The following is a 27,494-nucleotide window of genomic DNA, read 5'->3' as shown; positions in this document are numbered from 1 at the left end:
TCCCTCTTTTGGATAACTTCCTGCACCTGTGTCCATATGCTCTCCTCTCCCTTCTGTTCCTGTGGAAAAAGTGGTCCTCTGAAGCCAGCCCTCTACCCAAGCACTTCATCTACTGGCTTTCTGCTACTCAATCACTCCAGAAGTTGTCCCATTTCTTCTCTTCATTTTTTTTCTATTGGATTACTATAAACATTTGGCAGTTTCTTACATCTTAAAAAAATTCTGTCTTCATTCCGTATCAGCTTTGCTTTATAGAAAATCTCCTTGAAAAAATTTTTCTTTCCTCTCTCCCTTTTCTCATTCTCTCATAATACCAAATTAATTGGGGTTTCTTTTATCCTGATCCACCTAGATGTCAAGGACACCAGTAACCTCTGTAGTTAAATTTAATGACAATTCTTAACCCTCATCTTACTTGATCTGTCAGCAACATTTGGTTCAGCGGATCAATTCCTTGAAACACCTCCCCCCCTCCCCCATTTTACTTCCAGGACACCCGGCTCTCCTGTTTTTCTCTTTAATCTAATTGATTATTATATTTCAGTCTCTTCTCTCAGACCTCATTCTCATGGCTTCTGTTACCACCCTGTATCTTTCCCCAGTCCTCCAGACTCACACATCCTGCTGCCTTCTCTCCTTTCCATTCAGGCGTCCCCTCCAAATGTACTCATATGGTATCTTCACTCCTTTTGGTTTATGGCAACTCCTCCAAAATCTGGAGTCAGCCTTATCTCTCTGACATCCCACAGACACCCATCTGCAAATCCTCTTGGCTCTACCCTCAAAATATTCCTACAGTCTGAACCCTTCTCACCACTTTCACCCCATCTACTCAGATTACAGCCAGCATTATCTCTCACACACATTATTACAAGCTTCCTAACAGTTCTCCTTGCTTCCTTGATTTGTCTTTATGACTATTCACTCCACAGACATAACAGTACTGTTAAAACAAGGTCAGATCATGGCTGCTGAAATTTCTTTGTTCATTAAATTTCAAGAGCTCTCATTTCACTCAGTGAAAACCAAAATTCTTACAGTGGTCTATAAGACCCTATAAAATCTTTGCCCTCCCCTAAATTCCAACACCCTTGTTATCTTCTTATTCTCTCTTGTACTTCTCTTTCTCATACTTTGTCCACTGCAGAAAAACAAACACCCTTGTTGCCCCTTGAGCTTTCTAGGCATGGTCATCTCAACTTAGGGCACTTATCCTTTTATTGCCTCTGCTTGGAATATTCTTCCAGATATTCACATGCTTGAGACTCTCACTTCAGATATTTATTAAAATGTTACAGGGTACCTGGGTGGCTCAGTCAGTTGAATGTCCAACAATTCGGCTCAGGTCATGATCTCAGGGTTTGTCAGTTCAAGCCCTGCATCTGACTCTGTGCTGACAGCTCAGAGCCTGGAGCCTACTTTGGATTCTGTGTCTCCCTCTCTCTCTGCCCCTCTCCGGCTCATGCTCTGTCTCTCTCTCTCTCTCTGTCAAAAATAAACAAACATTAAAAAAATTTTTAAAAATGTTGCTTAGTATAGGATTCTGAGAGAAAAGAGACCAAATGCAATTTTTTTCCCCCAAGAAACTCTGGTAAATACACTAGGGGTGTGTGTGTGTGTGTGTGTGTGTGTGTGTGTGTGTGCGTGTGCGTGCGTGTATTGCTGTCAAAGAACTGGGTTTATTAAAGAAAATCATCCAGAGACAGAGTTTCCATTTAGCACCCATCATGTAGATTTTGAAAAATAGATGATATTTTAGTTGGATAATGAGATGTAATAAAACATAAATCATTTACATTATAGTGTGGTATATATACCGTATATCATATTATACCATATGATTACCACTCTTTTTTCTCCTATCCACATACACAGAAGGAAGAAATTAACATTATTGAAGGCTGGGGGATCTTTTCCATTACAAAAATAAGCACTATCCTTTGTAAATAGCTTAAATTTTATGAAGATAATAGAATTGGAGGTGACATTGTGACTGTATGATTAAATACTTGAATTAATCTCTTCATATAGAATTTCAGGGGCTTAATTAAATAACCTAACAGTGTGGTACTAACTCAACAAAACATGATATAGGCTTGAAACATGATATAGTCTACATGAAGTAGACTTTGGACATTTTTCTCTAGAAAAGAGAATAAATTGTGAAATAGAAGACAAAAATAATATCTATCATTCTGTACCAATAACCAAAATCAATTCCTCAAAATTGCAGAGAGATTATGCTGACAAGAAGAAGATAAATAGATTCCTAATTAGATCATGAAAGTTTTAGAAATGTAGGGAAAATGATCAGACCTTTCTACCCATTCAGTCTGTCCAGAGCTGGTGACATGTGCTGAGTGAGAGCTTTGGCACTAGTTTTTAGGTGAAAAGGTAAAACCATGGCAAATGATAACTGTCTCCTGATACTTTTTAATTAGAAGAAAAAAGAAAACTGGCATTTGTTGAGAGGACACAATGTTTCAGACCTTGTGATAAGATTTCAAAGTGTGATAGTCCTCCAAATGGTCCAACTGGCAGATGAGGTCATCTCTTCTTTACAGATGAAGAAACTGAACTTTGGGGGTCCAGGTGAGATCAATTTCACACACTGTCCATTACAAAACTTGTGCTCCTTCTCCTCTATCGTCTTGGAGAATTTAAAGATAAGCTGAAAACACACAAGTGGAAACTGTATTATTCGAAGAACAAATAAATGAATTTGTATGTTAGGAATTAAGGAGATAGGTAAAAAATCAAGGAAACATTAGACCAAGATCAAATAAGGTCATCACCTACATGCATGCCAGTATGGAAGAAATAAAGAGAAGGCACTAATAGGATTATTTAATAAAAAGGGGATTTGGAAAGATGATCCTGAAAGAACAACTGTGGCTAATGGAGGAGTTCTTTACAGGTAGGTTTGGGGAACAAGAAAGTACAGGGAAAGGAGTAAGAACATGGTCAAAAGCTATTATGGAAAGAAGCAAAAAAATTCCACAAGCAGGCTTCTCAGCCCAGTGAAACAAGACTGAATACTCTTTTAGGAAGGGAAGCTGTTCTCAGGCCTGCTGACTTGGTTCCTGAGTTCTAAGGGAGTTTAGAGAATTTCTACGAAAATGGTCTTTGTCATCTCAGACCACAACCCTGGGGAGAAAGCAGACTCACACATGGAATGAATGCAGTGAATAATTTTTGACTGTTTGATAGTGTCAATAGTGATGAGACAGAGGATAAGAAGTAATTTACATAAAATAAAAAGTCATTGTGGTCTCGGTTCCAGTAGTCTGCTGCACAACTAACATTACTCAAAGTGGCCTGATGGAAATGACCCTTTTCCAGGAAATCTTCACTTTTCCAAGGGGTGGAGCCATCAAAGAGCGATTATTTCATTTGTTTAGTGGTGAGAAGAAAATCTTGATAAGTGCCAAGAGCTGGTGGAGAAGAAACTGATTAAAGAGTGTGGCATTTTATTTCAAGTGGACCCCAAAACTGTACTTAATGCATTGACAAGGAAGGGATGAAAGTCCCAGGACATTTTTAGGCCAAAGGCAGTAGTGTCTGTAGGAAGGGTCAGACAAAAGAGAACTGTCCATATACCGTATATGCACACACAGACACACACACACACAGATACGTATACACATACTCATACACATACATACGCACATAGTTGCTCCTAGAGCATCATGGGGGTTGGGGTGCTGATCCCCTGTGCAGTAGAAAATCTGCACACAGAATCTGACTCCCCCAAAGCTTGACTAACACCCTGCCATTGTCCAGAAGTCTTACTGATAACATAGTCTATTAATAGGTATTTTGTTATATGTATTATATACTGTATTCTTAGAATAAAATAAGCTAGAGAAAATAAAATGTTATTGAGAAAATCATAAGGGAAGATATAGTGATAGTACTGTATTGTGTTTATTAAAAGAAAAAAACATGTATAAGAGGACCCACAGAGTTCAAACCCATGTTGTTCTAAGGTCAACTGTACACACACACACACACACACACACACACACACACACACACATTATTTAACTAAAGAGAGGGGCTAATAGCAATCCACTACACTGTGCTATTTCCTTCACTTGCATTATTTTATTTGTTCTTTATCATGAATTTGTGGGTGTTATGAGATAGTGCTCATACACTCATAATAGCTAAACATCTGATTCCAAGCCTGGTCACTTGGACGATTTATTGTTCCTACTCCTTCCACTGGGCCAGATTGCCTTCAGATGAGAGGCTTAAAGAAGAAGGCAGTAAAAAGAGGAAGAAAAGTTGAAGAATATCAGAAATGCATAATAGCACTATAGCAGATGAGTTAGTGGTTGTGATATTAAAAATATACTCAAATTATTTGGCATATAGATTAACTGGGTTAAAGTAGAAATTTATTATTAACAATCTACTGGTTACACCCAGTGTGATATTTTTAGGGGGAGAGCTGTCTATGCCAGGACGGATGTGGTAGCTGGATACTAAAGTCTTAAAGGAAAGAAAGAGCATGCTCCATGGCTTTAAGTGGAGAGTTTTAATGAATGGACTATTTACACAGGTGCAGGAAAAGTTAAGGAATAATGAAACTCATAGGGATGAGCAATAGTGCAAGTCTCTCAAGTTTTTAATGGATGGAGGTATTAAAGAGAAAAAAAGATTATTTCATTTATTTATGTTGCTACCCATGGTCCTGAAAAAGGGAGGGGAAGGAATGGTATTACTGGAATTTGGCATCTCTAGAATTGAGTAAGAGCTATAGCTTTACAACAGGTGTGGCTGAAAAGAAGTCTTAGAGGAACATAGCCACTGCCAAAACCATAACTAGCCATAGAGGGATCTGGAGATGGAGAGGATCAATACCCCTACTTCTCTTTGATTCAACCCTGTGATCTCCCATCAGGACAAGATAGCTTGGGTAGAGTCCATAGAGATGCCCCTCTTAGGGCACATAGTGGGGTGGAGAGGGTGGGGAAGAGACCTGCAGTGGAAAACAAGAAAAGCCAGCACAGGGGCTTTAGTATTAGGCATGAGATAATGAGCACGCCTACTCTCCCTGAGCCACCCCAAATTAAACAACACCAAACAAAAACACAGCACCTGCTCAGTGAGTGCAGACTCAAGCCATGTCCTTTAGCATGCGTTTCCAACAAAATTACTGCCTCTAAGCTATCCTATGCAGAAATTCTGTAGCCACCCATGGGTAGGAGAAAAATGCTTTTTCCAGAAAGGGATGAGTAGAGAAGACAATGCCTTAGATTATTTCTTGCGTTAGATAAGAGAAAGTCAGAAAGACAAAGCTAATGGGGATGCCATGGTATAAAGAAAGAATAGAAATTAAGAGGAAGAACAGACAAATTAATGTTACAGGAAAATGTTATGGCATATTATTAAGAGAAAAGAGAGAAAGACCTTCAGCACTTCAGAAAGACCTTCAGGATCAAAGGTCTGGAAAAATTGATGGGAATTAACTCATTTACACTTCACAATAACCTAGTAAGATAAGTTTCATGATCCCCCACTTTATGAATGAGGAAGTTAAAGAATTGTCGAAGAACACACGTTGACAATAGGCAAAGGTAGAGACCAACCTCCTATTGCCAATTCCCTTGGCCAACAGGCCAGACCTTGGGGAAGAGGTCTCAGCCCAATGTATGGATTGAAAGCACAATGGGTCAATATCACACACCTGAGGGACTAAGTGGGTCCATCAGCTTCCAACAAATTACTTGTACTATAGGATATACCCTTTTACAGTGGTTCATTAAAGTTCTGTGGCTTTTGAATGATGGTTTCTCTTTTGCCATACTTTTCTAAAAACCCATAACCCTATACTTGACATGTCTCCATTCTTAAAGTGACAGGCACATAGTAACCATATTAATTTGCTGGGGCTGCCTTAATAAAGTACCACAAATGGGTGCTTCCACAGCAGAAATGTACTGTCTCGCTGTTCTGGAGCCTGGAAGCATGAGATCTAGGTGTTGGCAGTATTGGTTCTTTCTGAGATAGGAGGAATCTGTTTGATGGATTTTCTGTAGCTTCTAGTGGTTTGTTGACAATCTTTGGTGTTCCTTGACTTGTGGAAGCATTGATCTGCTCTCTGCCTTTATCTTCACATGATTTTCTCCCTATATTCCAGTCTCTGTGCACATTTCTCCTGTTTATGAGGACATAGGTCGTATTAGATTAGAGGCCATCCTAATGACCTCACCTCATCTACTTGAATTAGCCATGATCCTAATTGCAAATAGGGCCATATTCTAAAGTACTAGGGTTTAGGATTTCAAAGTATGAATTGAGGTAGGGGGGATACAATTCAACCCATAAATGCAACCTGTAAATTTGTCAGTGTGTTTTAAGAAGAATTGGTTCATAAGGCTTCATAAGGTAGAAGATCCAAAAGAGAAATTACAAGTGAAAGAAAAACAGTGGGCGTTTAGAATATTACTTATAAGAACTATAGTTGCCAATATCCGTATAAAAGGAGTTGGCTTTAATGCTGAAAATCAATTATACGAATATGTATGATGTGCAAATATATTTTGTATAAACCTCTGAGAATCAAATGAGATACCATATGTGATAGTACTTTGCAAGCTGTGTGCTATTCAAAGTAAGGCATTAATTTTATTGCTGTCACTATGTTTATATAGGTAGCTTATTTTTATTGTTACATTGAACAATTCTCACTTATATGGTCCATTTCTTTTTACTTCAGTTATATTCTTGATTAGTGACATATATGTTTATTTCCTTCTAGGAAACTGAGCCTCTCCATATTTTTCTTACTGATTATTCTAAAATATCTTTCCCTTTTCTCATTTAAAGATGGAGTAAAGTTCTAGCATTGGATTGTTCAAATGGCTAACAATAATTAAGTTAAGGAACTTAAATTGTCAGCACATTCAACACATTGACTGTAAACCAGTTCACACAGTGATCAATTAGAAATTGAGACAGTGTCCTGGATGTTTCAGTTAGATCTAGCTAATACCCGCAATGACTTTTGTCTCTTTCTTTCTTTGACTAAACACACAGGTTGTTAATATGTAGTCCTTTGCAGTTTTGAGAAGGTGCAAACGTGACATAAGCACAGTCAGGCTGAGAGGGGCAGCCCCTTTCTGCTGAGGGAGTGGAATTGACTGATCAGCAGCCACAGCTCAGTGGCTTGTTTTTTGCTTTGCCACAGCCTTGACTCTCATTAATTTTTAATTTCCTGAATTTTATAAGGGGAAATAATGTACCATAATGACAATCACTGCAAGTCTTAAAGTGTGTCTCTCAAAAAAGGCCAAATCTCATTTCTCTATGTAAAATATAATAAAGGCTATAATCTAGATTAGAAGTTTAGAAGTAAAGTACCTTGACATTTTCAGCCCCTGAGAGAACCCTCCCCACCCTTGCTGTGCTTCCTCAGTTTTCTACAGAATCTATGTATGTATCATACATACATACTTACATTCCTCAGCTTCCTACAGAATCTATGTATCTATCAACTTATAAAAATGCATAACCAGCCAGACATCAAATTATTCATTATGCCAGTATGTAAGAGCCGCCATGTCTAGAAAGTGACTTAACAAAAATAGGTATAAAACCTGGCTGCTATCTTGAAGGAGTTTATAATCTACTTGGGGAAATGAGACCCGTTTCTTTTCTTGGCACCAACACAAGTCAAGAAGTAGAGGATGATAAGTAACAAATGAATAGTTCCCCATGTGCCTGATTCATTACCAGAAGTCTTCAGAGCCAGACTACATCTAGCCAAAAAAACACCTTTTTTCCTAGAGCTATAGAATGAGGGGTCTCTAAGTTGGCCATCTGGCAGAGTGGACTTATCAGTCGAGAAACAGGGGTGACAAGGACACAGAAGGCAGCTGTTGCAATTTGAAATGTGAATTTGTTTTCTAAAAGCTTTTCATTAACAAAATTATGTGCAGTGAATGGGGGATGACGGAACTAACCCACTCCCTTCCCTTGTGGGTGAGATAACATTTATGAGCTTTAAATTTCTAGCAAACTTGAAGTCGCTCAAACCAGGCAAGGATGGAGATTAAAATCACCTTTGATGATGATAGAAAGTAGTGTTACCATTGAGGTCTCGGTCCTCCTGCTGGTGGAAGCAAATGTATTTTCCCCATTTAAAAGGATTTCCTTCTGGCCTCCGCCCTCCCTGGTATTTGGTTGTGATGGGGTTCTGTTTGACTGATTAATTTTAGTTCTTCTGCTTCATACAAGGTAGACATTGATGAATTGATATATTAAAGATGTGATTAATGGTTACTTTCTATTCAGTGTAATTATCAGGTGATAGTTTCAATGAAAAATGCTGGAAAATGTAACTTTTCACTCCAGATAACTATCCACCCTGTCTGGAAAGAAAAATGGGTCTCTATTTTCAACATATTACTAGAGAGCAAGGCCATGAGAGCGAGTGAACACACTGGTTTTGTGAGTTTTGTAGAATAAGATTGATTTGGAAGAGTGCCTGTCTCCAAAAAAATTCTTAGAGAAGAAATCTCTGGCTAAGAAAACTTTGTTTTACCTTAATTCTGGACTATTTTACTAGCTTCCACCTAGGCTTTCCAATCATTTCTGGCATTTAATCCATTTTGCTTTGGATTAATATCCCTAAAGTACTGTATTAATCATATCACATTTTTCTCCAGAAACCTGCAACAATTTTGTCTTAATATACTAGGAATAATTAAAATCATCAGCATGGCACTTAAGATCCTGTGATAAAAGACAGACCCTTTTTGTTGATGTTTCAATTCCAATCCTCTGATCTCCCAAGCTTATCACCTCCTAGTCATCTCAGCTGGCCATGTTCCTACTGAACTAAGCCTGACCTTGGCCTTTTTTCCACCTATTTCTGTTAGGAAAAATTGTAGATAACTTTAAAATGACCCAAAAGATTATTAGACTACCTCAGGAAAGAGATTATGTATATTGCATAGAGCACACCCTCTGAGTTATTTGATTCTGTGTGGTTTGTGCATGTCTTCGTTTTGGAGATATTATACATCTTTTTAGAGTGAGATGTTAACTTGTAAAAATGCATAGTAATAGAAATGATACTTTTCTATATACATGCAGATAAATTCTGCTCACTGGAGGTTCAATTTACTTTCCTCCCATACTGTGGAATAAGCTGGTTTTGCTTCTATCAAACACATTTATTTCAGCATTTCTGATGACCTTGTAAGTTTGGTGTGTGGATTCTCCTCTGAAATGTCATGGTGTTTGTTTTCAGCTCCCTTACTGTCTAAGGAGTTACACAATTTTTTTTGACATACGTTTGTTTTATATCTGTATCAGTACTCATGATTTATCTTTTCTGAAAATTATCCTTCAATGTCATCAACCCATTTTAAAAGCAATTTCAGGTTCTCAGTAAAGTTGATTGGGAATTACAGATGGTTCCCTTGTACTACCTACCCCTACATAAGCACAACCAACCCCACTAACAACATCCAGCACCATAGTGGTGTATCTGTTACATTGATAAACCTGCATTGACACATCATAATCACCCTAAATCCATAAATTACATTAAGGTTCAATGTCTATGGGGTTTGACAAATCTATAATGATATATATCCACGACTATGTATCAGGTCGTTTGTGTTTTACCAAAATTGTAAAAATGGAAGTAAGAAACAATAATTTTGTTGCCCTAAAAGTCCTGTGTGTTCCATCTATTCATATCTCTCTTCTCCCAACCCCTCTCTGTCAATTACTTACCTTTTTACTGTCTCCATAGTTTTACCTTTCCCAGAATGGTATACAAATTAGAGTCATGCAGTATATTAGTTTTTTAAGATCAGCCTCATTTATTTAGCCATATTCATTTTAGATTTGTCCATGTTTTTCATGGCTTGGTAATACATTTATTTGAATAATAATATTGCGGGGCGCCTGGGTGGCGCAGTCGGTTAAGCGTCCGACTTCAGCCAGGTCACGATCTCGCGGTCCGTGAGTTTGAGCCCCGCGTCGGGCTCTGGGCTGATGGCTCAGAGCCTGGAGCCTGTTTCCGATTCTGTGTCTCCCTCTCTCTCTGCCCCTCCCCCGTTCATGCTCTGTCTCTCTCTGTCCCAAAAATAAATAAACGTTGAATAATAATATTGCATTATCCATAGGTACCACAGTTTATTTATTTATTCACCTACTGAAGGACATTTTGATTACTTCCAAGTTTTGGCATTTATGAACAAATTTGCTCTAAACATCTGAGTGCAGGTTTTGTATGGACATGTTTTCTACTGATTTGGTAAATACAAGAGTACAATTGTAGGGCCATATGGCCCATATGCATAGTTTTGTAAGAAACTGCCAAACTTTCTTCTGAAGTGGCTCTACCATTTTTCATTCCCACGCACAATAAATAAAGAGTTCCTATATCCTCACTATTGCTTAAAATGCTTCCAGAAATCATTGTATTGTCAGTGTTCTAAATTTTGGAATTTGAATTGGTGAGTAGTGGTATCTCATTTTTTTTTGTAATTTGCAAATTTGCAATTCCCTGATGACATATGATATGGAGTACTTTTTCATATGTTTATTTGCTACCTTATATCATCTTTGATGAGGTATCTGTTTAGATCTTTGTCCCATTTTTTAGTTGCGTTGTTCATTTTCCTATTGTTGAGTTTTAATATCTATTCAGTTGTTAATGCTTTAACTCCGTTTTCAATATCAGTTGTATATTAGAATTACCTATAGAACTTTCTTTTTTTAATTTTAATATTTATTTTTGAGAGAGAAACAAAGAGGGAGACAGACTCTGAAGCATTCTCCAGGCTCTGAGCTGTCAGCACAGAGCCTGACATGGGGCTTGAACTCAACCACAAGATCATGACCTGAGCTGAAGTCTGAAGCTTAACTGACTGAGCTACCCAAGTGCCCCACCTATAGAACTTTCAAAAAATAAAGGTCTAGCTTCAGTACTCCTTACTCCAGACCCATGAGTCTTGAATCATGTAAGCAACAGACTCACTAGAGAGTTTATTACAATCCATATTGCTGGATCCCACCACCACAATTTTTATTTCTTACATTGGGGCAGGGCCTGAGAGTCTGCATTTCTATCAAGTTCCCATGATGGCACTATACTTTGGGAACTGTTGCTCTAACCAGTAAATTAGTTTCTCTGAAGGTGCTTGCCAGGTATAGATATTTTTGAAACTCTATGTTGGTGATTCTACTATTTAGACAATGTTGAGATCTACCAGAAGACTGACATCATAGTGTCTTCTCTGTTTAGTATAGGTTAAATTTCTTCAACCTCTTCTTTTTCTATATCACCCTGTTTTAATGTCTAATTTTGTATCTTACATTTTGTTCACAATTACCTATTTAAGTGCATGTGTTTGTAATCATAGCTTGGAATTGTGCTTTCTAGGTGACTTTTCAAATGAATGTTTATTGCCTGTTAAATTCTAGCTTTATATATAAATATATATTTTTTTGAATTATAGTTCACATATAATGCTATATTCATTTCAGGTGTGGAACAATGATTTGACAGTTCTTATGTGTTACCCTATGCCTATTGCAGTAAGTGTAGCTACTGTCTGTCACCATAAAACATTATGACAATATTATTAACTATATTCTCTGTGCTTTACTTTTTATCCTTGTGACCTATTTATTTATAACTGGAACTTTGTACCTCTTAATTCTCTTAACCTATTTCACCCGTTCCCATCCACCTCCTCTCTGGAAACCACCAGTTTTTTTCTTTGTATTTATGGTTCTATCTCTGTTTTCTGCTTGTTTTGTTTTTTGGATTCCACATATGGATGAAATAATAGGGCATTTGTCTTTCTCTGTCTGCCTTTCATTTAGCATAATACGCTCTAGGTCTATGTGGTCACAAATGGCAAGATCTCATTTTTTTTATTGCTGAGTAATATTCCACTGTGTATATGTACCACATCTTCTTTATGCATTTATCTCTTAAAAGACCCTTAGTTAATAGAACACTACCAGATGGACAATGGTGCCTGGGGATACAACCACATGATCTTTAGAATTATTCTTCTAAAAGCTTAACAACGAAGGTAAAACTGAAGAATTTTTACTCAGTTAAAGTGAGGGAGTAGGAGTGAGGGACAAAGGGGGAGAAAGAGAGACAATCTCAAGCAGACTCCACACACAGAACAGAGCCTGACACGGGGCTCAATGCCATGATCCTGGGATCATGACCTGAGCTGAAATCAAGAGTCAGGAGCTCAATCTGCTGAGCCACCCAGGCATCCCTGTCTATTATCCTTTTAAACAGAACTGTTAAAACATTTTGATATGACCAATGAAATTAAACAAAGTTTCATAGATTTACCCACAGAGTTATAATCTATTAAGGCTACAATAGAATGTGTATATTCAGATTTCAAACTGAATATAGATCTGCCTAACCTAAAATCTAGATGAGTTTGTCTTGTTCTAAAATTCAGTATCACAGCTTTTTTGCAGAGAAATCTGGAGATATTTAAGTGAACTTTGACTCCTTAAATTGGACTTCTCTGAGGTAACAGTTGACAATATTTAAGGTGGGTGTATTATACCATAAGTCTGAGTCTTTTCGCTAAAGAGTTACCTGCTATTTTAAATAAATCCAAAACAACAGATCTACAAAGCTGAATAAAGTCTATTTTCTCTGGTGTAAGATAACATATTTCAAAAGATGATGAGATATGGAGTAACCTCTAGATAGCATTTTGTTCTTTTCTCATTGATGTTCAACTGTTATGAATCACTGTTTAATACAATTCTCATTTTCCTTCTAGGCTTTTCTTTTATCTCACTATAAAATTTTTTGAAAGCAACTCTTCTGGAGTGCAGGCATATAAAAGTCCTAGTGTGTTAAGACTTTAAGATATTTGTCTGGTGAAGAAAGAAAAAAAGAAAATAACAAACAAAAAAAAGAGAATCATAAAGGATTTAAATAAATATTGCTTATTTATTTTGAAAACATCAGGTTGCCACTCTAGTACTCCCAGATGACATTGTGAGTGTTCATTTGTCTCTTTTTGCAGGTTATTTTGATTTTGCTTTGAGACAAAGGCTGAAAAAGAAACATGCATATGTATGAGCATGTGTGTGTATTTTTTTCTTTACCTAGTTACCAAAAACAATTCATAGGTAAGAGTATACCTGTCATGGCTTGGTAATGTAATAGTTATTGCAAACTTAAATGCAGGAGTTATTGAGGAATGAACTTCTTGCCTAGAGTTGATAATCTCAGATCATGTGATTCATATCTTTCTTTAATTTCTTTCTTTCTTTCTTTCTTTAATTTCTTTCTTTCTTTCTTTCTTTCTTTCTTTCTTTCTTTCTTTCTTTCTTTCTCTCTTTCTCTCTTTCTCTCTTTCTCTCTTTCTCTCTTTCTCTCTTTCTCTCTTTCTCTCTTTCTTTCTTCCCTTCCTTTTCGTTTCTTTCTTTCTTTCTCTCTTTCTTTCTTTCTTTGTTTCTTTCAATCGAAAGATCATTTAATAATAGGTAGCCAGTGACTTGGGTAAAGAGACTGCTTTGGAACTCATTGTAGCCCCACAAATGCAGGTTTTAGGCTTTATTCCTAGGCATGAAGAGCAGTTCATTTTTGTGAGGAAGAAATGGAAATTCAACAGGAATGCTGAAAGAGTATAGGCTAGAACCCTAGCCTCAGCATGAAGAGTTGAAGGTTTATAGAATAAAGGACATTCTGAATCTCCAAGTGGATGACAATGGAAGTCCCTCAGGATAAAGTTTCAGTGTTTGGACTGCGGGGACAAATTTTCAGATTTAGAGAATGAACTAAGAGAACTTGTATTAGGTTTGTATTGCACCTAAAACAGTGCACATTTATTAGCTCACAGTCTGGCACTCCATAGCTGAGTTCTCTGTTTAGGATATCAGATAGCTGAAGTCAGGGTGTTGGCTTCTCTGGAGGCTCTGGGGAAGAAGCCACATACAGGCCCATTCGGCATATCCACAGAATTGTGTTTCCACCCACCTTCATCTCCCTCTTATTGAATCATTCATTCTTCTAACCTCTTTGACTTGTTTCTGACCACTAGACTCAGACTTCCTGGGCTCCAGTGATTAACCCAGCTCTACAGAAATAATCTCTTAATCTTAAAGTCAACTATTTGGGACTTACATTATATCCATAAAATCCCTTCATAGCAACACCTAAATTAGTGCTAATTGAATAACCAGGATTAGGTATGTATACATCAGAGATGAAGAATTTGGACGACCGTTTAGAATTCTGCCCACCCCTGAGCAGTAAACTCACACTCAAGCAATCTGTCAAGCTGACAGCTTATTCAGATCAAGGAGGCATCATTGCAGAGTGGACATTTATGGCCAGATCAAAAATTAAACCATTTTAGCAGTAACACAGTATACTAGTTAAAAGCAAAGACAGAAATTACCATCAGAATTAGGTTTTCTCTCAGCTTTTTACTGCTATGAGGTCTGACTTCTTTGGCATAGAGTATGCCTTCACATTTTGGGGCAATTCAGGGTTGGTAGAGCCTCAATAGGTGATAGTGAGCTTCCTGTCAAAAGAATACATAGAAATTTGAAAATGATGTGACTCTTTGCATTACAAATACATGTAGGAAGTCACAGCATTTAAACATTGTTTTATTAACTTGTTGCAGGGTCTTGCCCCATGTCAACTCTTACTATTTTCTCTATAACATATGGGAGACAATATAGTTTGATAAAGAACATACTGGGATTCAAAATCCCCACTTCTTACTTACTGTGTGTATGACTTGAGCAAATTAATCTTAAATCTTAGTTTTATTTTTCTGTAAATTGGATAACATAGTAGGACCAACCATGTGAAGTAGTCATGAATAGTAAATGAAATACAATATGTAAAGGGCTTACAACAGACTTTAGTTAAGTGTTTAATACATGTTCTCTGTTGAGTATTATTTATCTAGTTACTAAGCCACATAAGTCTTTGGCTATTTTTGAACCGCTTTTCCATCATTGAGAATAGGATTGGAGTGGATTCATTCATTTACTGTCCATTTGTTCATTCAATGGCCAACCCATATTTATCAAGTTGCAAACTAAGCAATGGAGATACCAATTTAAATAAGAACTCCCTAGTCCTTGAGGCATTTACAGCCTATAGATTCTAAAGGGAATAATTTGTGTTCTCTCACCTGACTCCATTCCTACTCAGATTTAGGGAAAACCTTAGAGCATAATGCAGTTTTAAAATAGAGCAATAAAAGAGTTTTCTCCCTTCCCCAAAACACTGTAAGCTCTTGGAGTTTAGGTACATTATATTACACGTATTTTATTTCACCAGAATTTGGTACAGTGGGAAGCACATACTTAGTGAATTGATATAAACTAAAAATATTAGAAATAGGTATTGTCCTTAGGAAAATAAGCAATAGTATATGCTAGTACCAGTATCGAATGATGAAATATCATTTTAAATAAGAAAAATATTGATTTATTACATCAAGATTAGGGGCTTAAAACACCATTCAGAATGAAACAACATTGAATTCTATGCTTTTATGTAATGCCTCTAAACAAGGTCCCAGGTGTTTTAGAAGCTGTGCTGTTTTAGCACAATATAATATACTGCTGACTTTACACCCATTTATTCTAAAACAATGTGGATCTACTTTTGTCTCATTTAGGGAACAGGCAAAAAAACCTTCATCTGGTGAGCCAGCAAATAAAACTCATTTTGAAGAGAGGGCTGAAAATCTATCCTAAAGAAATAATAATAATAATTGGAGAGGATGGCAGATATTTATATCCAGAGATGTTACAACATCATTAGCACTTGTGGCAAATTGTAACTTACCTGTATGACTAGCAAAAGAGAAATGGTTAAGTATAGTGGTTAAGTTATAAGATAATCGTAAGATGGCATATTAGGCAGCCTTTGAAAATGTGAAGAATTTTTAGTGGTTTGGTGAAAGAGAGCATAATGTTAAATGGAAAGAACAGCAGAGTGCAAAATAGATGCAATATTTCCAGTTATCATAATTCTATTTTAGAACCTTTTTTCTAAGTAAAGAGGCTATTGGTTATTTTATTTCAGCCAGACATTATTTCAAAAACAACAGGCACCATGGTTGGTTGCATCGTGGTGAAATTTGAAGGATGTAGGTAAGGTCTCCATAAACACCTGGCTAAAAGCAGACACTGTACAGTTAGGGACTTGTGTTGTATATTGTGGGCTGGTACTCAGATCCAACCCTGTCTCTTTCTATTGTGTCTTTCCAATGTATAGATGTGTGGAAGATAAAACTCACGTTTCCTTCTCCCTTGAAGCTATGACTCTGATGTGAATAGTCTGTGAATTCAATTCTGACAGTTAGATATACCTCTCTGCTATTTTGAAGTAAGAGAGAGGTCATTTTCCTGCTTCTTTTGGCTGTTTACAGAAAGTGGAGATGTAAAATTTTATAGTAGTACCTTACTAGTGAGCATTCTGTAAATCTTGTGAGTTTGAGAGCAGTGGAATTTTCTTGATCCAGATGCCCATACAAGTCTAAATCTGAGTGGTAACTTGTAGCAGAGGAGGCAAACATCCCCTTAAGTAGGTCGGTTCTATGTAGTTCCGGATCGTTATTAAAGGCACAGCATATGGAATGATCCACCTGTGCCTCAGTTATGCTATAAGTGCCTAATGCTCTATAGTAACCCTCTTTCTGCTGAAAATACAAGAGTGGTTTCTGTTTTCTGACATGAGCCAAATGAGGACAAATAAGCCAAATGAGACAAAATGTGCAAGTAAAAGAAACTTAGAATTTTAGGTGACACCATTGATGATATTTCGGCATGAATATGTTTTCAGCTCTTTTCCCATCAGTAGGTATTAATGTTAAACATATGTTTATGTACATAAATCTATGGGTATTGGGGAATGGATGGAGAACATCCTCGAACATGACATAAGTGCACCTACTACAGATTCTAAACATAATTTCAGTCTATCAAACCAATATGTTGAATAGTTGTCTTCTGGTGACACAACTTTCCAACATCAATTTAAAAGAGGAGTTATATATAGGTATGCATTCTGGAATGTTGATGCTTTAGCCAGATACTCTTCCTCTTCCTCCATCCCTGTCTAATTAGACATCATGATTAGTCTCTACCTCCCTAGACACCCTACCCCAGGCGAGAAACGTGCCAATATCTCTGAGTTTGGAGATATCCTACAAATCTAAATAGTTGAGATTTCTTTTAACTCAGTAAGCATTTATGAAGTACCAACTGGGTATCAAATGGCTGCTGAAAACTTCATGGTGATTCAGATATGACTCTTAAAAAGCCTCAAACATACAAAATGTTCTACTACTCTTTTGGGAGAGGTGGGCTCATGAAGTGACATACCAGTAAATGTTTAAGTACCAGTTTTCTGAGGGAAAATATGAATGGATATATGCACATGTTTATTATAAATATTATTGATATGAATAAAGTGTTACACACATAATTTAAATTATTTATTGTAAATTTTATGTAGCTAATTGCTCTTCAAAGAATGCTCTCAGTGGTTTTTTGGCTGAACTCTTATTATCTGTGGCTAACTAATGGTTGCAATTGACAAACAGGTATAGCTCCAAAATGAATAACAACTGATGTTTTTGTTTATGTTAACAAGTAAGATGAAGGAGAAACAGCAAAGATGTATGTCAGAACCTTCCTTATTCATCATGACAGAGCATCTTTGGTCAGCTGGATAATAATTTTCAAATCTTGAACTACTATTTTTTTCATTTTTTGTGCTATTCATAATGCAGCATCTAGAAACCATACATTTTAAGTTTAATCTGTTCTATTAACATTTTCTCAACCATTTTCTTAAGTCTGAATGATCCCTATGACATCATGGAAGCCACAATTTGTGATGTTTGTCAATTTTGAAGATGTACATATTTCTATCATGGTTGACTTCAACCTACAAACAGGATGTCACTGAACATGCAGATGGGAAGAGACTCACAGTAGTACATCACTGCTAGTGTTTTGACCATACGTGTGAAATAGAAATAAAGAACTTCAAAAATATACAAAATAGTAAAATGTAGTAAAATTACTAGGAAGTGATGAGCTTTTAATTTAGCCTTTAATTTATTTAATTGTAAGTGTATAGAATTTACCTTTTTAATAATAGTTATGTTTAACAGCTGGCTCAAGATTCCTTAAAATTTAAGCATCAGCCCTTGTGAACCTATATGGGCCAGTTCTAGCTTACCACTATGCATGTGACAGCTACTAAAGGTAGAGTGAACCATAAAGAAAAAAGTGGTTATTTCTACTGGGGCCATCAGTAAATTAGTCCTGAAGGATGAATGGATGCCAGTCAAGTAACATGGGAAGTGCAATGAGGAGTGTCCCATGCAGAGGAGTAGAATGTCAGTGGTGGGAGGCATACATCAGGACCTGCACTAGCCTCTTATGATTAATATGGGGTGAGGTCTACAGAGGTCAGGTTGGGAAGGAACTTTCAGGTCAAACTAAGCAGTCTAAATTTCCTCTTGTGATTGACAGCTTTTAAGGAGCTTTACAATCAATATGATGTTTCAGATTTGCATTTTGGAACAGCTGTTACTGTGGTAATGTGGAAGATGGAAGAGAGGCAGAGTCATCAGGCAGGAAGGCCATCCTGGTCCCATCACAGCTGTATCCTTAACGCTGATGTGGATCCTTGCACTTGTCTTTGGTTAGCAACCCCACGTTTTCATTTTTAGTGTCTCATTCAAATTTGGTTCTCTCCTCAGCAAATCCCAGATTCAGTCCCTAACAGTTAAAGGATTTTTTCCACCTACCTACTCATACTGAGAAGGCTCAAATGTTCCCAAACTCTTCCTAATCTATGGTAACTTTATGGAGTGATGACCACAGATAGGTTGTTAACTGAAACTTGACTATACCTCCAAATTGGGAGGAGAATTCAAATCCAGCAATATTTGTTGATGTCATTAGGGAAAGTGATACTCGAGACTTTAAACGTGTTTGCCTCAGTGATGATAGTAATTCAGGCAAGCAGTGTTAAGAAACTTACTCAGAAACTTAGTTTAATTTTTTTAGTTTAATTATGTAAAATGTATGTAGCACAAACATATACTAATCTTTTGTAATTGGATGAATTTTCTTTTCAAAGAATGCCAGACCTTGCTTGTTTTTTTTTAGGAAGTTTAAGTTAGAGTTGAAAGACTTATGGCTTCTTGTGACAAAAAGAAGAAATGTAAGCAGCCCTGTCTCTGGGGCATTTTCCAGATTATAACTTGAGGCTTCTGGGTCCTTGCATATGTTCTAGACATCTGTACCTTCTTGTTTGCCTCTTGTTTCTGTTCTGTTGATAAAGGAATATGCAACATTGGCATGTGGGGAAACTGCTTGGACACCTGAATTTATTTAGGGGAGGCCAGCATTTCTAGGCAATTTTGGTGCCTTGGTAATGGAATGAGAGCAAGAAAATAAGGCTTGAGATTTTTATTTGAAAATGACTGAATTTAGCCTTCAGTCTTAATAAAGCTCTGCTTCCCAGTTGCAGAATTTCTTGAGGAATATGGTTACAGAGCTGAAAAATGCTGCAGCCATCATGTTCAGAGTTCAAACAAATGAACAAACAAACCTTATCAAAAAACTGTCATCAAAAGGAAGGAAAATACCCCCCAAAATCCACAAAAAACATACACACAAAAAAGTTGAATACTGGGAAGCCCAGGTGACTCAGTCGGTTAAACATCCGACTTCGGCTCAGGTCATGATCTCAGTTTTTGAGTTTGAGCCCCGCATCAGGCTCGATGGTCTTCTTTTTCTGATTCGCTTATTTATAATTTCATTTTTTTCTGTCTAATATGTCATACGTAAGTCTCTTCCAAATGATATGAAACAAAAAGAACACTTTTGCCTCCTGTTGCTTTTAGTAATAAAAATTCCATCAGCGTTTAAAAAACATTTATTAATCCAGTTCATTCCCCAAACCATCCCAGGCAGCTTAGAACAAAATCAAGGACATTTAAAAGGACAAAGAGTCAGGAGCACAAGAAAATAAATTGTAATAAGTGTAGATCATGACAGGAATATTGGAACGTATATAGAAACGGTGAGGAGCTTTGTTGATGGAACAATAGAGCTACAAAATTGGCCCACTTGGGCTTGACAGTCAAAGGGCAAGAGCCTTGAACAGTTCCGTGAGTTTTAATGACTTACCGCTGAGTTGCTTTTCACATGAGATACCATGTGGGACTGTAATGTATGATGTACACCTGATTTCCCGAGCAGCTTGAGGTATATGCACTAAGGAGTGTCTGAGGCTGCTTTTCTTGTAGTGCTCACCCCTTTGGATCAAAGGAAATGATTGTCACCTTGTCACCTACCTGGTGTCTTCCTCATCCCAATCTGTCTCTGGATTCCAGGGTCCATCATACCCATTGCCTTTTGCTGTAGCCTAGGAAACAAAGGAATCTAGTTTTTCAGCTCCAGGGAGACTGGAGCAAAGGGTGGATGACTGAAGCAATTAGATACATTTTAATCTCCCCTCCCAGCTGCCTCCCTCCCTGATTTTGTTTCATTCCCACTTATAACAAAGAATTCTGCTGGGTTACCAAGGTTTTCTAAGGTCTTGATTCTGTCAAGGTCTTCATCTTTTCACTGCAGTTGTGCATAAGCAGAAAGGGCACATGTCCTGAGTGTATCAGGAGGAGGTAGAGCTACCCAAAGCCTCATCTTAACACAGACACCTGGAAAGGGGATGGAGGCAGGGCTTACAAATCTACTGCAGGAATATTGAAAGACCATGAAAGTCTTTGGGTGATACAGAGTAGCAGATTAATCTGTTCATCCTTCAGCCAAATATCTAAAATTTCCTTATAGCCCTCTTTCATTTTCCTACTGATCTGCTCTCACCATTGGGCCCTCTCTTTCTCGTTGGGTTGTGCTCCGTCCTTCTCTCTACTTTAGTCTTTTGGCAATGTGGTACTTGTTGATCTCTCTTTCATTTTCTCTCCACCAGTATCTTTTGTCTGATAATCTATCTCTCTTTCCCCTAACCCCCACCTCACCCCCCCTTACCATCTCTTTCCTGATGATCTCTTTCTTTGTATCTTCTCCATGCTTTGTTATGCAAATCTGGCTTTTCTGTGCTTTTGTAATTAATACATTTGGTTAGGGAGGGAAAGAATGATTATAACTATTACTTTTTTTTTTTTTTCATGCTGCATTCAGATTTCATTTCTCAGTCTACCTAAGGTCAAACTTTCAGCTGAATTCACCACTCCCTCTACCCTCCTTCTGGTGGTTAAATACACAACAAATAGTATACGCACAGACCAAATATTGAGGAAGAGGAAGAACCTATTTGAAATGGCTAATTTTTTTTTGAAGTATTTGTAAAAGTTTTCCTATGGAACTTACTACCCAACCCTACTCCATTTGATGGTGGGGTGGGGGGCTGAGATTTATTTCTAGTCATCTGAAAACTGACCACAGACCCGTTGTCAATTGTACTTTGTGAGGACAGATATCTCTGGACATATGCAAAATAGCCCAGAAATTGTAGAAAAGAAAGGCTTGTGGAGCCCATGACAATGCTACTGAAATAATTGTTACCTCAAGAAAAGTATTTTTACCTGACTGTATTCTGTTCTGATTAATCTTTGTTATTTTAATGGCAGATGGTTTTGATTTTTAGTAATATTTTTAGTAATATTTCACAAAAGGTGAAAAGCCAACCCATGTGGTCTGAGGTACAGTATGGGGAGGATTAAGCTGTCTATTTAGTGACCTTCCAGCAGTCACACATGAGGCAGTTTTTACATGCTGGGGCATGCATCCCAAATGAGTCTCAGGAAAAGCACTTCTGTATGGAGCGGAGAACGTAGTCTCAACAAATAGCTTTTCTATGACCCAAGAAGAGTCAAGTATGCTACCTCAGACACCTAGAGAGATTGGTGACCTCCATGTCCCCCCACATGACTCTGGATCATTATCTTTACTTTAAACTAGATTTTGATAGGAGGAGATTTAATCAGTGATTCGTAGGCCCAGAGCCATTTGCCAGGGGTTGCTATTAGTAGAAAATCAATTTAGAAATGTCATCTGAGGATGAAGCTCCTTGGTATTCACAAAGCCAAAAGGCATTCCACTACCCACCTTTCAGTAAAAGCTCCTGAGTCACCCAATTTCGCCTGAATTTGGGGGAACACATCCAAAAATCACTTGTGAGTCAAATCCAACTGAAAATATGCAGGCTTTTTTTAGCTACTGCTTTCTCACTGAGCTATTTCTTGAAAACTGTGGACAAATTTCTACTTTTTACTGGGCCCATTACATGAATTATGTACATTTTTATATCTATTTTATATTTATCCTCTATACTACAAGCTGTGCCATAGGTATACCTTTCATCCTTGTGTATACACATGGTGACATTATGGCAGTTTTCACTTTTTGGTCATCTAAAGGAAATGAGAATTTCCAGGGTCTTTGAAAGGAAAAAAAACCCTAGGTATCCTTTAGTCTATATTTTTAGAGGCTTGCATGGCCTCTAAATCTACTGTTACATCCACAAGTAAACATAAATGTGTATGCATTGAAAGCTCAGTGATAAGAAAAACATATGGACTTCTTTGCCCAGGGGTATATCATGGATCCTTTTAGTATTTTCTTAGTCTTTCTGTGTGTTAATTTTGAAGCAATGCAAATAATAACAACTATAATTATTGAGTGTTCACTACATGACAGGAACTATGCCATACACTTTACACAAATCATTGCTTTACAATTATTCTACAAAGAATTATTATTTTCATTTACCCTTTTTCTCTTTCAAAATTAAAAAAAATGGAGGTTGAGGGATGTTAAATAACTTCACAAAATCACAAAATCAGTAAGTCACGATTTGATATAAATATGCCAAACTACCATTTTGGGCTTGTTAGGCATTTTTCTCTGCTCTTGTCACACTATACTTCTCTTAAACCTGTTGATCATATTATTTCAGCAAAGTGCTATAAACTCTATTGAACATTTGCCATAGGTAGCCATTGTTCCAGTCACTCAAGTTACAGGATGAATAAGCAGGTCCTAGGTAAACAGAGCTCATATTCTAGGAGGCAGGTCAGAAGAGCAAACAAGTGAATGTAGTGCAAGGTAGTATACGTAATAACATAAGTGACTGCTAGTTAACTGGAGGAGGCTCAGATCAGGGAAAGATTAACTACCTTATGCTGCCCCAGAACGTTCAGTGGGTTGGTCTGGCAGAAGATTGAGGACAATGACCTTCTAGAAAAAGGGAAAGCATATGCAGTGGCATCTAGTGGTGAAATAGCATAGAGCAAAAGCCAAGAATAATACTATGGTTTGGTCACAATGAGTGTGTAGGTGGGAATGAGGCTAGAAGGTGATTAGGTAACAAGAAAGAAAAGAACCTTATAATCCAGTCATACAAGTTGGATTTGTTCTTGTAGGTCATAAAGACCCATGAGAAGAATTTTAAGCAGGGGTATGATTAGAACAAGTCCTACCTGGAGTAATTATAGGGCAGCAATATTTTTTTTTCCCCAAGAAAATAATTCAGTAGTTTTTGTTTTGTTTTACTGGGAAGAACATGTTCAATAGAGTTTTCTTTCATCTCATTTAATAGGTCATCAGATGTTAGGAATGAAAAGTTCTGGCTGGATTTAGAAATATGGTAAAAATCTTTTGTCTATCGAGGAGATAAAGTTTTTGTTCAACACCCCAGTTCCATAAATGACAGAAATTTTCTCCCCTTCTCCAAGAGTACCACTTTCTTTGAAGCCCTCTTGACTGCAGTCTCCATTCTCCTACACTACAGTATTTTCAAGTCAGGGGAAAATATTTGTATTGTCAAGGAAACCATATATTTTATTCCTTTTGAAGTTCATGACTCCCAAGTTAATCCACTTTTCTCCTCATTGTCTGTCACTTATTTATTAGTTAAAACCCATAGTTACAAAAGACTTTGGAAGTTGGACCATTGGCCTCTTTTTCACCTCAGTTCCCCCACGGTTTTCAGCCACTTCAATATCTTTGTGGTCAACCCATATGATACAATATTGTGAGAGTTTGCAGAACAAAAAGTATACTTCTGACTTTGGAAATAAGGGAAAGATCTCAGTAAAGGCATGTCCTATCATTACGCTCTTCCTTATGTAAGTGAAACTGTAATGCTCAGCCACTGGGGTCTAGGGAGATTTCCTGGGTCGAATAAATAATATAAGCAATAGCACAATGTGAAATGGATGACAAAAAGGCACAGAACCCTGTGTGACTGGATCACAAATGGTATAAAAAGGGACAGTGTGATATAAGGCTAAGAAAGCTAACTTGTTTCTACACTGTGGAAGATTTTTTTTTGACATCAGGAAGAGGAGACTTAGTTTCGGTTGGCTGGCAGTGCGGGGAGGTGAAGATGTTTGAGAAATGAAAGGATCAAACTACACTTTAAGAAATGAATGCCGTTGTTCTTGAGGATGGGAAAAGAAGTGGAGAGAGGGAGAAGATAGATTGTGAACTGATGCTAACTCCTTTGTTTATAGACCAATGTATGGGTAAGATTTCCCAGGAATAGGAAGCATAAGGTAGAAGGAGCACAACATCTATAACCTCATCTTGAGGAACAGTAACACTTTAATCCCAAATGGGCTGGCATGAGTACTTCAATTAACTTGAGGAGTGGCTGGAGAAGAAGGAGGGAAATGGAGAGAATACTTTGTATATGAACAGGAGTAAAGGAGGCAGGCTCTAGGTATAAAAAAAGTCAAATGCTAAATACAGACAAGAGGTCAAATAAGATGTGGGCTGGAGCATAACCATCAGCATTAGTAACATGGAGGCCATTAATGGTGTTAGCTTATTTGCAATTTGGTTGAGGGCAGCCTCCAGCTTAAATTTGGTTAAGGGTCATGTTGCAAAGTGAGACAGACCTGACAGAGGTTTCGTAGTTAACTACAAATGGTAATAATTTGAAGGTAGATATGTGTTCAATCCGGATTCCCAACTGCCCAATTGTGACGAGACTTTTCTGAACCTTAGTTTCTTTACAATGGATAAGAAAATGAAAGCCAATGAGACTGTATGTAGAATAAATGAGGTTGTAAGTGAATTATTTGATGAAAAGAACTTTACCTATTCTTTTTTTAAATAAATGGTTTTACTTTTATTTTATTTTATTATTTTATTTTATTGAGAGAGAGCAAGTGAGAGCATGAGCAAGGGAGAAGCAGAGGGAGAGAGAGAATCTTGACGTTCCATGCTCAGCACTGAGCCTAATGTGGAGCTTGATCCCACAATCCTGGCATCGTGACCTGAGCCAAAATTAAGTCAGATGCTCAACCAACTGAGCCACCAAGGTGCCCCAAACTTTACCTCTTCTTGACCTCAATACTCAAACATGGTGACAGTTGAATTATTTAAATTTGGAAAATGATAAAATATTGAAGAAAAGAGTAACAGGTGTAAAAATAACTTTATAGTTTTGACTGAGGGTAAAAATGACATTAAGAGAAATGGGGAAATTGAAAGAGTATGTGGCTTAAAAGAGAAAAGAATGAGTTAGATTGATGATTTTCCCTTTTTAAAAAATTGAGATAAAATATACCCAAATATAAATGTACAGACATTTTGAAATTTTATAAATTTTGACAATTGCTTACACCTATCTAATTCAAAACCCTTTAAAGGTATAGGTAATTTCTACTAAATATATTTCCCTCATTCTTCCTTTGTGGGCAATCCTTTTATCACCACCTCCCCACACACAAAGTAGCTATTGTGTCATTTCTATAACCACAGATGAGTTTTTCCTATTCTAAATTTCCGAAGTCAGACTATGTATACATTTTTTGTCTCTGTCTTCTTTCACAATGATGTTTTTGGGATTTATCTATGTGGTTTTATGCACTGGTAGTTTGGGTTTTGTTTATTGTTATATTTGAATGTATAGAATATGCTACAGTTTTTTGTTTTAAAATCTATACATGTGTTCATGGACACTTCTTTCGGTTTCCAGTTTTAGACTTTTATGAACAAAGCTTCCATAAACATTTTTGTACAGATATTGCTATGTAAGAAATTTTCACATACCCAAGCCAGAAATTTCCGTATTTCTTTTTGAAGTTTATAGTTTAGCTCTTATGTTTAGATCTGTTATTCATTATGGACTTAATTATTGTGTGCAGTTATAGTTGGCCGTAGAAGCTCATTTTTCCCCTATATGGATATAATGTGCATCCATGAAATATTTGAAAAGGCTTTTCTTTCTGTATTGAATTGCTCTAAGAATTCTCTCTCTCCTTTCTCTCCTCTCTTTCGTCTGTCTCTCTCTTTTGCCCCTCCCTTTTTTTTCTCCCTCCCTCTTTCCCTCTTTTAAGGAATCTGACTATGGTGTATCTCAATGTGGTTTTCTTGCTGTTTATTCAGGTTGAGTTTTATTTAGCTTCCTTTAATAATTTTTAAAGACAAATTTGGAAAATTTTTAAGCCACCATTTCCTCAAATATTTGTTTCTTCCCCAAGTTCTCATTCTTTTGAGAGTCCAATTACACATTTGTCAGACTATGCGATGTTGTCTCACAGGTCATTTCAGTTCTATTTTTTAAAAATTTTTCCCTCTTGGGGCGCCTGGGTGGCGCAGTCGGTTAAGCGTCCGACTTCAGCCAGGTCACGATCTCGCGGTCCGTGAGTTCGAGCCCCGCGTCGGGCTCTGGGCTGATGGCTCAGAGACTGGAGCCTGCTTCCGATTCTGTGTCTCCCTCTCTCTCTGCCCCTCCCCTGTTCATGCTCTGTCTCTCTCTGTCCCAAAAATAAATAAACGTTGAAAAAAAAAATTAAAAAAAAAATTTTTTCCCTCTTTGTATTAATTTATAATTTTTATATTTCTGTCATAAAGTTTACTAATAATTTCTTCTCCAGTATCCAGTCATCTGTTAACCAATAAGATATTTTTATATTTCAGACATCGTATTTTTTAGTTCTAGAATTTAGTTCTCAAATTCATTTATATGGATTCCATTAATTTTCTGAGAACTCCTACCTGCTCATATATTATATTTACCTTTTTCAAAATCCTTGAACATACACATAATAGTTGTTATGAATCCCTGTTAATTCCAATCTGTGTGGTTTCTTTGGAACTATTTCCATTGGGTAGTTTTTCTCTTGGTTAGGAAGAAACTAAAGGATTTCATTGTCATGGTAATTGTGACATAAATATTATCTTAATTTGATTTGACATAGTCCCAAGTAAATTTGATATTCCTAATTCCAATTTAGTTTTTAATATAATAGCAATAGTATTTATTGCCTAAATTAGTATAGAATAGAAACCTCAGCTATTATGGCAGGGAATGGAAAACTATAATTACACATGACAATGAAAGCAAAGATTCTAATTACTTGTATTTGAACATTGAATAAATGCTACTTTGACAGAATGTGTTGAACTTACATGTTTAGGAGTAGAATAATGGAGGA

The sequence above is a fragment of the Lynx canadensis genome, chromosome C1, assembly GCF_007474595.2.
Source record: "Lynx canadensis isolate LIC74 chromosome C1, mLynCan4.pri.v2, whole genome shotgun sequence".
Classification (NCBI taxonomy): domain Eukaryota; kingdom Metazoa; phylum Chordata; class Mammalia; order Carnivora; family Felidae; genus Lynx; species Lynx canadensis.
This window is presented reverse-complemented; position numbering follows the sequence as displayed.